This window comes from Rhipicephalus microplus, chromosome 8, assembly GCF_043290135.1.
Source record: "Rhipicephalus microplus isolate Deutch F79 chromosome 8, USDA_Rmic, whole genome shotgun sequence".
NCBI lineage: Eukaryota > Metazoa > Arthropoda > Arachnida > Ixodida > Ixodidae > Rhipicephalus > Rhipicephalus microplus.
The window spans coordinates 38,382,745-38,397,764 of NC_134707.1; the positions used below are offsets into that span (position 1 = coordinate 38,382,745).

At 46.1% G+C, this 15,020-nt stretch overlaps 1 pseudogene; it reads right to left on the minus strand.

The window, feature by feature from the left end:
• Positions 1 to 13,531: 13,531 nt before the first annotated feature.
• Positions 13,532 to 14,437, minus strand: LOC142768469 (uncharacterized; annotated as a pseudogene).
• Positions 14,438 to 15,020: the final 583 nt, after the last annotated feature.

The window sequence follows — 15,020 nt, forward strand, 5'->3', positions numbered from 1 at the left end:
CCGCTATAACCTACGTCATACACCTGTAACGTACAAAACCAGGAACAGGGTATGGGTGTGGACGCCTGTACGAAGACGGGGACTATTCGAAAAGTTGCTCAGAAGGTACTTCGGACCTTATTGAGTGCTGCGACGACTAAGTGACGTTACCTACGAAGTCGTCCCGGATAGCCCAAACTGTACAAGGCGTCACCAGGACTAACCTGAGCTTGTGCACGTAGTGCGCATTAAGCCATACGTCAGCGAGTGACTCTGCGAGGCACCGTCGCTTCTACAAAGTGACTTTATGCGCGAATCACTGGCTCAGCTATAGCATCGGGGCGATGCTCTTTTAAGGGGAGGCAAATGCCGCGCCCGAAACAAAGAACGAAGACGATGTGCGCGCCAACAGCTTCGTGAAAAGGGAGACTGAAGAAAACGACGTGCTTTTGTTTTGCTCTCCTGCTCTTGGCTCCTGCATAAAAACACACGCCGTTAATTCTCAGGCTCAACGTCTCGGTGCACTGCCTACGTTGAACCGCGACAATATTATAATAACAAATATGCAAATTGGAATTTAGAGGCGCATTTCTTTTGTTTCCCGTAGATAGCTGCAAACGGCATTAAAGGCAATGTTGTGGTTGTAGCCCAGAACCGAAGCACCAAAGGAGAGTATATTCTCAATGGTGAAGGGCAGCCCAAGATTAGCAAACGGGATGGCAAGGAGACGCTTCGTCTTCCCTTCTTGCCGCGCGAGCTCTTCTCTGCAGGTGGAATGCGGCATTTGCCTCCCTCCAGGAAGAGCATCGTCCCGATGCTCTGCGACAAAATACGCAGTGTATGTAGTTGATGCAATATGCAACTGCCTCACTGCAATATGGCTTCATCCACACAACGTGCATGATTTCAGATTTTTGCTGGCGAGTTTGCGACGAACTGTCAGGGATGACCTCATAGTACACGTCACTTAGGTTGCGTTCAACATTGTAGGGACCAAATTACTTCTTGAGTAACTTTTCAGAAAGGCCGCGTCTGCAGATAGGCCTCCAGACCCACACTTTCTCGCCTAGTTGATAAGTGACGTATTGGTGTCGCAGGTTTCAACGTTATGCGTCGTAACTCTGCTGCCGGGCGATTCACACGCGTGCAAGCTGCCGTGCCTCTTCAGCTCGTTGGATAAAGGCTTGAGCATCGGTGTCTGTATCGTGCGCAGTCGTGGAGCAACATGACATCAAACATTGTCGTCACTGCACGGCCAGAAAGATGACTAAATGGCGTGCTTCGGTTTAGTTTCCTTCTGCGCCATATTATAAATAAACGTCAAGTATGGTAGAACGTCGTCCCAATTTTTATGATCCACGTCATTGTACATACTCAGCATATCGGCAACTGTCTTGTCGAGGCGTACTGTTAATTCGTTGGTTTGTGGGTGGTAGGAGGTAGTTTTTCGATGCGCTGTTCTACTGAGCTCAAGCACTGACTTAAGGGGCATTGCCGTGAAAGCGGTACCTCTGTTCGTTATTATAATCCTAGGAGCACCATGCCTCAGAACGATATATTCAATAAAAAATCGTGCCACTTCTACTGCAGTTTCGCTCGATAATGTCTTTGTTTCTGCGTAGCGAGTAAGATAGTATGTAGCGACAATTACCCACTTGTTTCCAGTACGCGAAGTCGGAAATGGTTTAAGGAGGTCCATTCCGATTTGTGCGAACGGCATGGTGGGCACTTGAACTCTGTGCAACAATCCGTCTGGTTTTAAAGGTGGCTATTTTCGTCGTTGACGGTCAAAGCACGTGCGGACGTAATGCATTAAAGTTCCTGAAATCTTCGGCCAGTAGTAGTTATGTTGGATTCTGGCCAATGTGCGCGCGTATGCGAGGTGGCAGGAGGTTGGTTCATCGTGACAAGCACTCAGGATCTCATCGCGAATGAATGTCGGGACGACAGGTAAGGGGGCACTTCCGCTGGAGGAAAAGTTCTTATGTAGGACACCACTGCGCAAGCAGAATGACGGCAGGCTCCCTGTAAATACCTTGGGAACTCTTGTAGACTGGCCGTTAAGAAAATAATAAGAGGACTGAGCAACTCGCTGTCTTCTTTCTGCTTAGATGAAACGGTCACCATGTCGACCACTCCTAAAAACGCCATGTCATCCGCTTGTGGGTCATCGTCTTGCTTTATAGGCGACCTGGATAAGCAATCAGCATCAAAGTTGCTGCCGTCCCGACTTATAGACGACGTCATATCGAATTCTTGAAGGCTTAAGCTCCAGCGCGCTAGCCGACCAGATGGGTTCTTCAAGTTGGTCAGCCAGGAAAGGGAGTGCGGGTCGCTCACTACGCGGAAGGGATGGCCGTAGAGGTATGGGCGAAACTTCATAACTGACCATACTACAGCAAGACATTCCTTTTCCGTTGTGGAATAATGGGGCTGGGCGCGGGAAAGCGTCCTACCTGCACATGTGATCACTCGCTCGGCTGAGTCTGGCCACTGGACGAGCACAGCGCCTAAAGCTACGTTGCTTGCATCGGTGTGGATCATGTAGGAACGTACTCGTCAAAGTGAGCAAGCACAGATGATGATGATGATGATGATGATGATCTTTGACACTCTGGCGCACACCCACAAAGGGGGATCGGCCAAGAACCGGGTGGTGTCTGCAGACGCTATCACAAATCGTTTGTTCGTTTGTTTGTTTCCCTGGACTGATGGCTCATACCCACTCAGGGGGATCGGGCAAGAAAGCAGAGTGCACTTTTTCTGTGATCAATTTAACTATGTGTAATGAATTTGTATTATAATATGATCAATGTAAGAAAAAATACATCAAAAGAGAGCAAACGAGAAAAAAATAGAAAAGTCAAGTTGAAAATTTTTGAGATTTCAGGTGTTGTGATTACAACTCAGCTGCGTTTACTTCACTCTGCCCTGGGGAGTAATAAATAATAATTTTTTTGATTGAATATCACAGAGGTATACGCTTGGTTGCCTGAATATAATCGCAAACGGCATTGAACGCATCCCTGTGGCAATGTCCCAAAACTGAGGCACCAAAGCTTAGCGCCGTTTCCGCCGTCGATCTAACGCCTATTTTCAGAAATGGCATAAGTAGTAACCTTTTTCGAAGTATAGCGTAGCGGGGGCAATGCAAAAAATAATGATCTAGTGATTCCATTTCTCCGCAGAATGCGCAGAGGGGTGATGTTGTCTGACCAGCTCTGTGTAGATACAGGTTTAGGGGGGGGGACACGACATCGAAATTTAGTAATTAAGACTTCGAGCTTTCTGAACTGGCTCCAGTGGGGTCGTCATGGATACTTGAGGTGGTTATGTTCTGTCCATGTAGTTACTTTTTCTATCGTATCAGTGGAGATTGCTGATTTTCGATATCTTATTGCTGTAGTATATTCAACATCTGGCAGTATGAATAAAACTGGGCCATCAAGTGTGCCTCGTGCTAAGGAATCGGCCAATTCATTTAATCTTATTCCACAGTGTCCCGGAACCCATAGTAACCTCAGAAGTCTCAACTGTGGGGGTACTAATGTTTAGAATGTCCTCAGAATTCGAGAGTTCTCTGAAGCTGTCAGAGCTGCACAAACTGAAAGAGAATCCGTCATTATGACTGCGTTGTTTTGGTTTGATGGACGTATTCGAAGAGCTTAAATATTCGCCACGAGCTCCGCTTTAAAAACTGGAGTAAAATCAGGCAGTCTCACTGAAAAAATTCCGCCGTATCCACGAAGTGAATGATGATGAGTGGGCGAAGCTCCGGAGGTAAACCTGGTGAACCATGAATCCTGTGTACATTTTGCCTACTCGATTTTATTACATCGCTCCCCCTAGCGTACGTCGCCGCACTAAATCGAACGATTGCCTTCAACCAATGACACGCGCCATATGTGACATCATTCCTATTTTATAAGATCTCGCGTATTTCATCAACTACAAGTACCGCTTTGTAGTTTATAACATCTTGCATCTTTTCATCATCAGCTACAAGTACCACCATCTAGTAAACACTACAAGAACTAAACGAGAGGTGGCTACATACAGGAGACGGTACCGCCATCTAGTGAACACTGCAAGAACTAAACTAGAGGTGGCTACATACAGGGGACGGTACCGCCATCTAGTGAACACTGCAAGAACTAAACTAGAGGTGGCTACATACAGGCTACAGGGGACGCACAGCCCACGCCCTAAGGAGCTTCGCCCCTAAAAGACCAGTCAAGCGAATCAGAGACAGTGCCTACACCTGATTTTTGATTATCTACTGAAGCATCTGTGGCTATTATATATTTAATTTCTGCATGCTCCAAGTAGTCTAATAATATGTTATTTAAAAATTTGAGAGATTGTAACTTGGCGTTTTGGGGGAATATATCATCATACTCAATTATAACATGACAATTCGAGTCATTAGTCTTAATTACATTTCTAATGTTCACATTTATACTTTGTAGATTCTTTTGTACAAACATTATCTGAAGTGTGTGAAACCGTGGCTAATGAGCGAGAAAGAAGGCGTCTGGGTTTGTGATAAAAGCATATTGAGATCTTCTTGCCAGTAAGCTATAAAATTTTAAAAATGCTTGTACGGTCCAATTGCGAAATCGACAAATTAGTGTAGGCAGGCACGCTTCCTGGTACAGTACGTTGATAGCCACAAACATATGGAGTCTCAGACGCAGTCGCAGTGCTTCTCGCACCAAGACAACTAGAGGTTTTGTTTTATAAACAGGGCCACCCGAGAATAGTATGCATCTGAATTCCATTATGGGGCGCATGTACATCGTGTACAAAATTATCAAGGCGTGCCTCCGTAACCCATATTTCCGGTTACATAGCTTGCGCAGTAAGCCTGAAGCGCGCTGTGCTTTGGTAGTTATATACTCTATGTGTGGACTCCAGTTAAGTTGTCATTATAAATGATTCGCAAATATTTTATTGAGTCTACTTGCTGGATGGGTTCCTGTTTATATAGAACTGAAATTGAAATTGGTTCTGCAAGCGGAAACACCAAGAGCACACTTTTGTTGACATTTAACGATAAAGAAATCGAATATAACCAAATTTCTAATATGTTCATATGTCTTTGTATTTTAAGTTGTAGTGAGTAAATATCACAGTCAGCAGCAAAAAATGCGATGTCATCAGCATAAATGTAGACTGTAACTTCTTGATCTGCTGGAATTGTGCTCATTAAAGCATTAAATACCACTGGGGATAACACTGCTCCTTGGGAAACTCTGTGCGTTTGTTTAAGTATAGGTGAGGAACGTCCATCCTTGATGCAGTAGAATTCTCTTGATTTTCAAATTCTGCCACCCACTCAATAAATTATTGTGCGAAATTGAACTTCTTTAGCGTATTTAACAAACCGAAGTGCTCCACACTGTCTTGTCCTTGGCTATGTCAAGTGTTACTAAAGCAGCGTATTGCCTTCTTTTTCGAGCGAGCTGTATTCGGTTCTCTAAACCACCATGGGCACACCAAAAAGAGAAATCACCACGAAAGCCGGTTTGGTTTGGTTTTATTATTAAATTGTCTGCCATGCAGATACTTACTCGGCTATGTAGGACCCTCTCTAATAGTTTGACCATGTTAGATGCTAGAGAGATTGGTCTGATAATATCGACTGTTAATCCTACACCCGTATTTTTTAATATAGTAATGACCTTTGCTGTCCTCCAATCCTGCGGCCCCCATGAGTTATTTAAGGAGCAGGTAATAACATTGCCAACGTCACCAAGCGATAAATTGAGCAGAATTTTAATCATGGGTACGGTGATTCCATCTGGGCCAGGAGACGCACAGGGTAAAGTTTAATCACGTAGGATACTTCAGTCTGTGTCACTTCGTCAAAGTCAGACTTTGTCGTAGACTTGTGCGTTTGTTTGGCACTACTGAAGTAAATCTGCTTTCCTGACCTTTACCGATTGCCTCTAAGGTAGTGGTCATTTCTTGCGCCGACAGATTATCACAAGCTGCATTAACTGGTGATGGCAAGAGTATCCGAGTTCTCATATATCGGAAGAGTGCTTTCATATGTTTAGGCTTCGATAGGTATTCATAATGTCTTCTGTCATATTCTTGTTTAGCTTGAGCTACCGTTCTCTTAAAGCCCGCTGCAATGAACTTCTAATCGGCCCAGTTTGGGGGGTATTGATTATGTAAGAACTGCTTCCAAGCTGCCTGACGTCGTCGGTGCTCTCTTGTGCATTCATTATTCCACCAACTGCTGTATACCCTTTTTGTGGATTCAACAGTAAATTAGGCTCTTTTGTAAAATCTTTCAATGACTACGTTTATCTTCAGTGCTTTTGTATCATCGGTTTCTTTCAAGTCGAAAGCCAATGCTGACTTCAGATCATTCTTAAATTTAGCGTAATTTACAAATACTCTTACATTGGAAGAAGATGGAATTATTGGGCAAGAAATTTCAAAACTTATCGGTAAGTGGTCACTGTTGGTGCCACAGTCCAGCACTTTCCAAGAAGAAGTAGTAATGGCCGAACTGACAAAACTTAATTGTAAGGCCGACCTGGAGTGATTACGAATAAATGTGGGGGCTCTGACGTTGAGGCACGTCAGGTCGTTAGCCATTGTCCACTCCCACAAGCGTTTTCCACTCAGACCAGTTCTAAAACCCCAACTCGTGTGGTGCGAATTAAAGTCTCCAACTGAAACTTTGTCCTTGGACCACGACTTTGTAGCTGGGTCCAAACTTCGTGTGCCTTGAACTCCACCCGGAAAATACATATTAACTAGGGTGAAAGGACTGCAGTTGGATAATGTAATGTCTACAGCCAAAATTCTGTTCACTGCTTACTTCTGTCTACAAATTCTGTCTACTGCCTACTTAGCTGTAATAGCACTATAGGAACACCTTACAAAGACAAAGAAACCACAGCCACTACACAAACTTAGGCCAAAACCCTAGAGCAAGCACTACCAGCTACTTGCGAGTTGGAAAGCGATGTGGTCAGACTGTTTGTTTGTTTGTTTCCCTGGGTTGATGGCTCATACCCACTGAGGGGGATTGGCCAAGAAAGTGTAGTGCAGTTTTTCTGTGATCATTTTAACTATGTGTAATGAATTGGTATTATAATAAGACTAATGTAAAAAACAACATAAAGAGAGCAAACAAAAAAAGTCAAGTTGAGCAATTTTGAGATTCGAGGTGTTATGATTACCACTCGGCTGCGTTTACTTGACTCTGCCCTGGGGAGTACTAAATAATAATTTTTTTTGATTGAAGATCACAAAGGTATACGCTTGGTTTCCTGAATATAATCGCAAAGTCTGTTGCAATGTCCCAAAACTGAGGCACCAAAGCTTAGCGCCGTTTCCGCCGTCAATCTAACGCCTATTTTCAGAAACGGCATAAGTAGTAACCTTTTTCGAAGTATAGCGTAGTGGCGACAATACAAAAAATACTGATCTAGTGATTCCATTTCTCCGTAGAATGCGCAGAGGGGTGATGTTGTCTGACCAGCTCTGTGTAGATACAGGTTTAGGGGGGGGGGGCACGACATCGAAATTTAGTAATTAAGACTTCGAGCTTTCTGGACTGGCTCCAGTGGGGTTGCCATGGATACTTGAGGTGGTTATATTCTGTCTATGTAGTTACTTTTTCTATCGTATCAGTGGAGATTGCTGATTTTTGATATCTTATTGCCATGATATATTCAACATCTGGCAGTATGGAGAAAACTGGCCCATGAAGTGCGGCTCGTGCTAAGGAATCGGCCAATTCATTTAATCTTAATCCACAGTGTCCTTCAACCCATAGTAACCTCAAGAGTCTCAACTGCAGGGGTACTAATGTTTTGAATGTGCTTAGAATTCGAGAGTTCTCTGAAGCTGTCAGAGCTGCACAAACTGAAAGAGAATCCGCCAATATGACTGCATTGTTTTGATTTGATGGAAGTTTTCGAAGAGCTAAAATAGTCGCCACGAGCTCCGCTCCAAAAACTGGAGTAAAATCAGGCAGTCTCACTGAAAAGGACCAGTCAAGCGAATCAGAGGCAATGCCTACACCTGCCTTTTCATTATTTACGTAAGCATCTGTGGCTATTATATTTTTAGTTTCTGCATGCTCCAAGTAATCTAATAATATGTTATTTAAAAATTTGAGAGATGGTAACTTGGCGTTTGGGGTAATATATCATCATACTCATTTATAACATGACAATTCGAGTCAGATTGTCAAATGCTGCTTTTTCCTCTTCGCCCTATAAAAATGGAACATCGTCTCTTGTTATGCATGTTAAGGGCGACGCTATGTGCGAGAACTTGGCGATAAATCTGCGGTAGTAGGCGCAGAGGTCAAGAAAACGTGGCTCACCGAATGACTCACCACATGTCCTAAGAATCGGAGTTCCTTGAACCGAAATGTCATTTCTCCGGTTTCAGCGTTGGGCCGGTGGACCATATTGCTTGAAATACTAATAGCAGCCGTTTTAGATGTGCCTTGAATGTTGCTGAGAAAACAATTACGTCGTTGAGGTATACCAAACACGTCTGCACTTAAGGCCTGATAGACGGTATCCATCAGTCTCTGAAATGTCGCTGCAGCTGAGCAAAATTCGAAGGGCAAGACTTTAAACTCGTAAAGCCCGTCAGGCGTAACAAAAGCAGTCTTTCCTTTGCCTCGCTCATCGACCTCAATTTACCAATATTGGCTTCTCAGGTCCATCGTCGAGAAGAAGCCTGCATACCTCAGCCTGTCAAGCGAATCGTCAACACGCGGTAACGGATATCCGTCTCTCTTTGTCACGTGGTTCAGCTTCCGGTAGTCTACACAGAAGCGTAAGCGGCCGTCTTTCTTTTTAACTAGCGCTACCGGTGACGCCCAAGGGTATTTTGACGGCTGAATGATGTCATCGTCGAGAGTTTTCTGAACTTGTTCTTGCATTGCTTCGCGCTCCTTTGGTGCCATGCGTTATGGGTTTTGTCGAATTGGTCTGACCGTCTCTTCTGTTATAATTGGGTGCTTTGTCAGTGGCTTTTGATTTACCCTGGAGGATGATGAAAAACAATCCTTTAACTGGCCGAGAACATCTAGAAGATTCTGCCTCTGCGCTAGCGATAAATCTGGGCTCACGTGGACAGCTGGGGGTGGTGTGGAAGCGGCTGGTGTCTCTGCCTGTTGCACTGTGAAGCACTCGCGGAAATCTACAATTTCTTCAAAGTATGCAACTGTGGTACCCTCTGTAATGTGTCGACGCTCGTTGCTGAAGTTCGTCGACAGGATCTCTGCTTGCCCAGACACTACACTGACGAGACTGGTCGTGGAGATTCCTCGAGAGAGTAAAAGCGTAGACACTTATTCCACGACACCTTCTTCAGTATGCTGCGTGTTGCACGTGACAGCGACGAGGCGGCATAATAACGGTGGCATTGTCACGTCGACAATGACGCGCACGGGCTTGCGCTCCAGTGCTGCGCTATGGTCCGCTGAGAAGGTCAGTACACCGTCTATTATATTTGTGATGGCACCATACTTCCGCAAGAAATCCATACCCAAGATGGCCTGTTTACGACACTCAAAAGAATAACGAAGGTTGCGACGAATGATGAATCCGCGATCGTAATTCGTGCGGTGCACTTCCCGGTAGGCGTCAGCAGCTGGCCTCCAGCTCCTGTAATTTGTGGTCCCGTCCATTCTATTTTCACCTTCTTGAGTTTGTCGGCCAGATGCACACTCAATATTGAAAAGTCTGCACCAGTGTCGACTAGTGCTATCACGTCGTGACCGTCAATTGAAAGTGTAATGTTGGCGGTGATAATGTCGTCTTTTGCCGATTCATTCGAAATGTGCGGCGCTTCGTGCGGCGGTAATGGGGGACATTCAACTCTTCAGCAATTCGCAGCCTCTCCCCCTAAGGTCGTTGCTCTTAGTTTTTCCCGTGTGGACTGGGAGATCTTCCTATCGCCATGTCCGTGGAGCTATCTCTATTAGATTGGGGAAAACGACCAGGAGAGGGCGAGCGTGACCGGAGCCCAGGAGAAACGTCCCGCGGGATCGTTGTGCTCGTATCAGCGTTGCGTTTTTCGATGAAACTGCGCCGAGGGGTAGTTGACGGAAATCCTTGGTACCCGGTGACGCGGTGAGGACACTACTGCTCGATGTGGCCTGCTTCCCCACCATGGAAGCACAAAAGCCGGTAGTCAGGGGTACGCCAGATGTCGGTTTTGCGGAGTGGAGGTCGCATCGGCGTGGACGTTTCGTTATAGTACCAAAGCACTGTCTGCAGCTGTTGCTGGTGGTACTGCTGTGGTGGCGGCACGTTAGATGGCTGTCGACGGAGAATTTCTGCATAGGTTGGCCTAAACGTGTCAGTGTTCGGCTCTGGAAGTGAAAGCGCTTGCCTTATCTCTTGGCGCACGACTTCTGTGACCGACGCATTGGCACAGTCATTCGGTGTGGCGGTGAGCTTCTCCACCTCTTCTTGTACGATTTCGCGTATCAGGTCACGGAAAGAACGCTCGACGGGTGTCACAGTGGTCACGGCGGTTGCACTGATTTGTCAGTTGTTTGGGTGGTCGTACTGGCGGTAGCGTAGCTGTAGTGCGCGTTCGATGGCGGTCGCCTCCTTCGAAAATTCTTCGACACTTCAAGGTGGGTTCCGCACGAGACCAGCGAAGAGCTGCTCTTTTACACCGCGCATGAGGTGGCTGATCTTTCTGCTTTCAGACATATCAGGATCGGCTCGATGGAAGAGACGAGCTATGCCGTCAACAAACATAGCAAGAGATTCGTTTGGCTTTTGAATCCCTGATTCGAGAAGTCGTTGAGCATGCTGCCTCCTTTCGGTGTTTGCGAAGGTGTCCAGGAACTTCCACCGGAACTCGTCTCACGTTGACTACACGCGATTTGTGAACCATGTGCGAGCCCCGTCCTGATCAGGGAAATACACATACCCCAAGTTCTGTGTGGCGTTCCACCCGTTAACGTTGGCTGTACTGCCGTACGTGAACAAGAAGCTGCAGCGGCACGTCAGCATCGGCATGATCCTTCCGTACGGGAACGAGAGACCACATCAGCAATGCAGCGTCGGCAAGATCCTGCTGTACGGGAACAAGAAGCCACATCAACAAGGCAGCGTTGGCAAGATCCCGCCGTACGTGAACAAGAAGCTGCAGCGGCACGTCAGCGTCGGCAAGGTCCTTCCGTACGAGAACGAGAGGCCGAGGCAGCACGTCAACTTCGTGAAGCAGATCTTGGAAACACTCGACAATGGGAAGCGGCGAGGAAGCGCGCGTATCGCCAGGCGAATTAACGGAAGAAAATTTTAGTGTATTACTTCCAGGAGCTTCGCCCAATCTCATCATTACTCACCTCGTGGATCTGCTGTCAATTTTTTTAATTTGCCAATTTTGACAATCGTGATGCCAGGTGATTCTGATGCGGTGCTCGTATATTTCTGAAAAGTGAGAGTTCTACTGGTGAGGTGTTCCAAAGCAGCACGTTTCGGCTGCTTTATGCCGCGTTCTGTTCAACTGGCCAAGCATGAAATGTTCCTAAAGTTGCGTTGATTACACGATTCAGCTGCTATGCGTACGTGCATACGTTCAAGTATTTGTAACAACTGATATGCATTTGACGAGCATTGAACGCGGTCTATGAGTTTCAATAAAAACTGACAAATAAAATTTGCAGATTTCACGTACAGATGGAATCAATGATATACGAAGCACGAATGAGGAAGGATGAAATGTCACAATAAAATCAGCACTACATTGCGAAGCAGACGTAAATTATGTCGTACATGACTTTCCTGTCATGATTATGTTCGGACGTGTCATTCACCTTTGTCATTTATTCACGTCACCTGATACTAAATTTGGTGTATGTGGAGGAAGCAAAACACCCACTGGCACGCTATAAGCGTAGCATGTAGTCAGGTTTTACATCACGCATATCATTATTATCATGCTTGGACCTGTCATTTACATTCGTCGTCCAATCACGTCATGTAATACCAAATTTTGTATATGTGGCACTAGTGTAACAGCCGCGAGAGCATCATGAACGTGGTATGTTGTCAAGTTCTTACGTGAGACGCGTGCCATGATTATTTATTATCATGCTTGCACCAGTCATATACCTTTGTCGTCCAGTGACGTAACCTAAGAACAAATTTGGTATAATTGAAGCTAACGAAACAGCCGCGAGCGCATCATAAGCGCGGCATAAGTCATGCTGTTATATGACAAGCTTCTCATGATTATCATGTTTGCACCAGTCGCATACCTGCGTCATCCATTCACGTGCCGTAATACCAAATTTTGTGTATGTGAAGATAGCGAAACGGCCACGACCTCATCAAGAGCGTAACATGTAGTCATGTTTTTCCATGACACGCATCTCTTGATTATATGTTTGCATCAGTCACATACCTTTGTCATTCATTCACATCCCATAATATCAAATTTAGTATATGCGAAGCTAGCAAAACGGCCGCGAGCGCATCATTAGTGTGGCATGTAGTCATGCTGTCACATGACACGCATATTATGATTTTTACGTTAGTGTCTGTCGGTTCTGTTTGCCATGCAGTCATGTCTTACCATACCAGTCTTGTAACATGTCATGGGAACTAAACCACCGCAAGAGTAGCAAGACCATGAAATGCAAATCATGACATTCATGACATACATGTCATGATTTTCATTTTATGAGTACTCAATTATGCTTGCCATACATCAGGTTATGCCATAACAATTTTGGTATCGACACCATTCTCGAAATGGCCAGGAGAGGTAAATGTCGTAGGTGGCTCGATAGATAGATAGATAAATAGATAGATAGATAGATGGATAGGTAGATAGATAGTTAGATAGATAGAAAGATAGATAAATAGATACGCTCAAAGTCGCCGAAGTTCGCTAAGAAATGCTTCGCTTATAAAACTCGTTTCACAGATCTGCGTTGACCTACGTCGACGGAGTTGCACGAAAGCGTTCGCGTGAAATGGTTCATAGCTACACCTCACGACGTGCTTTATTTCGTATAGCACAGGGTAAGTTGAAGAGAGCGAAACTGCTTTCTGTTGTTTTACGGCGACCCAGCATTGCTGAAAAACGCTGATATTGCATTGAACGAGCACCGCGAAACAATCTTTGCTGACTTGGCGTTAACGGAAACACTCCTCCTCTTCTGTTTATGTCCTGGCTATGACTTCGTCTTTCCTCATGGCGAGAATCTGGCATGAGCCATATGCGCATGCGTACTCGTTTTGAACCTTTTGCATGATAATAAATAACACCACCAGCCATTTCCAAGATCATGTGCAAGGAATACACGAATGACAGGCGCGGATGGCAGAGAAAAGGGGGGGGGGTAAGCGAGAAAGTCGGGAGGACGGCTCGAGAACAATGAGTTACGCTACCTTGGAAACTTCTTTGATCTAGGGACCTTAAACAGCGCTGGAGTGATTAACATCATGCACCTTCTACATCCCCCCTTTCGAGATTAACAAAAACAATACAGGCGATAAAATTTACCAGGCATGAAACCTTATGATGTCGCGGCGCACTACAAGTTGAGCCGCTCAGGTGACCTAATGCTACGTCCCGATCGAGTGGACACGCCCGACGTTAATGGTCTTGAAGGAGTAGTTGAAACAACCAGTGGGGACGCAGCTGGTGGCGGGGTAATGACGTCAGCAGGTGGCGGAGGACTGCTACACTCAGGCACTGGGCGAGTAGGATTCTTCAGTGGGGTTGGGGATCCTTTTGGCAGTGATGCCGCTGCTGAAGTCACCGCCAACCAATGGCTAACTTTGCTGAGAAACCAAAAGTTCATCATCGTTCGATGCCTGAGACTACTGAGGTACCAGATGTCTCCGGTTGCAAGAAAAAGAGCCCCCGACTTCATCTGTACGACATAGAAGCGTACGCGTGGCGCTGGGCTGAGCACAGTGCCCACACATTCTCTGTCCAGAATTCACACTCTCTCCCCCTCTACTAGAGGACGTAAATCCTTCGCAGCGTGCCGGCGCTTGATATCTTGACACTGGCGGTGACGTTGGGCCGTGTCACGGCCCAACGTCACCGGGATAGACCAGCGAAAAGGGCTGAAGGGACGTCTGGAGAAGGCGTTTCCGGCCTGGCTGGTGTCACAGCGCCGACAAACTTGACGACGCCAAGGCCAACGATGGCAGGATAGCCGATAATAGGTTGCTCCAGACCTTTAACGACGTATAGCTGTTCATTATTTTGCCTACCCTTCCAACACAGAGTCACGCCTGTTTAAGTCGGCAGCGCAATTAGGTTTGGGAAGGAGTGTGGCTGGTGGCACAGGAAGGCGAGTCCGGAGGCTGCGTACCATCAGCAGCTGAGCAGGGCTGTAGCCGGTGATGCCAGGTGCATTGAAGTACGACAGGAGAGCCAAGGGCCAATCCGTAGTCTTCTTGAAGAGTTCCTTCACCGTTCGCACCATGCTCTAAACTTCACCGTTAGATTGAGGGTACCTGGCACTGCCGTTGACATTGGAAAAGCCGTAAGTCTGAGAGAAGGCGCAGAACACTGCCCGCAGAAATTGTGGTTCATTCTCACCGACGAGTGTTTCAGGGATACCATGTCTTGCAAAGACACTTTTAGTGGAGATCATCGCAGCGGACGTTGTCACTCAAGGCCCAGTCCGGAGACTTCTTGAAGAGTTCATTGACCGCCTGTACCATGCGCTAGACTACACCATTAGGTTGAGGATACCTGGCACTGCTGTTGACTTGGGAGAAGTCATAACTCTTGGAGAAGGCGCGGAGCTCTGACGACAGAAATCGTGGTCCATTGCTGCCAACAAGTGTTTCAGGGATCCCATGTCTTGCAAAGACACTTTTTATCTTTTTATGATGAAGATCATTGCAGCAGACGTCGTCGAGCAAAGGGTCAGCACTTCAAGGTACCTCGAGTAGTCGTTGACGTGGAGAAGGTAATATTGTCACGTGCTTGTCAAAAAGAAAGACAATGACAGTTGTGCATGTGCCATGAATTACAATGAAATGAATGAAAAAGAATAACTC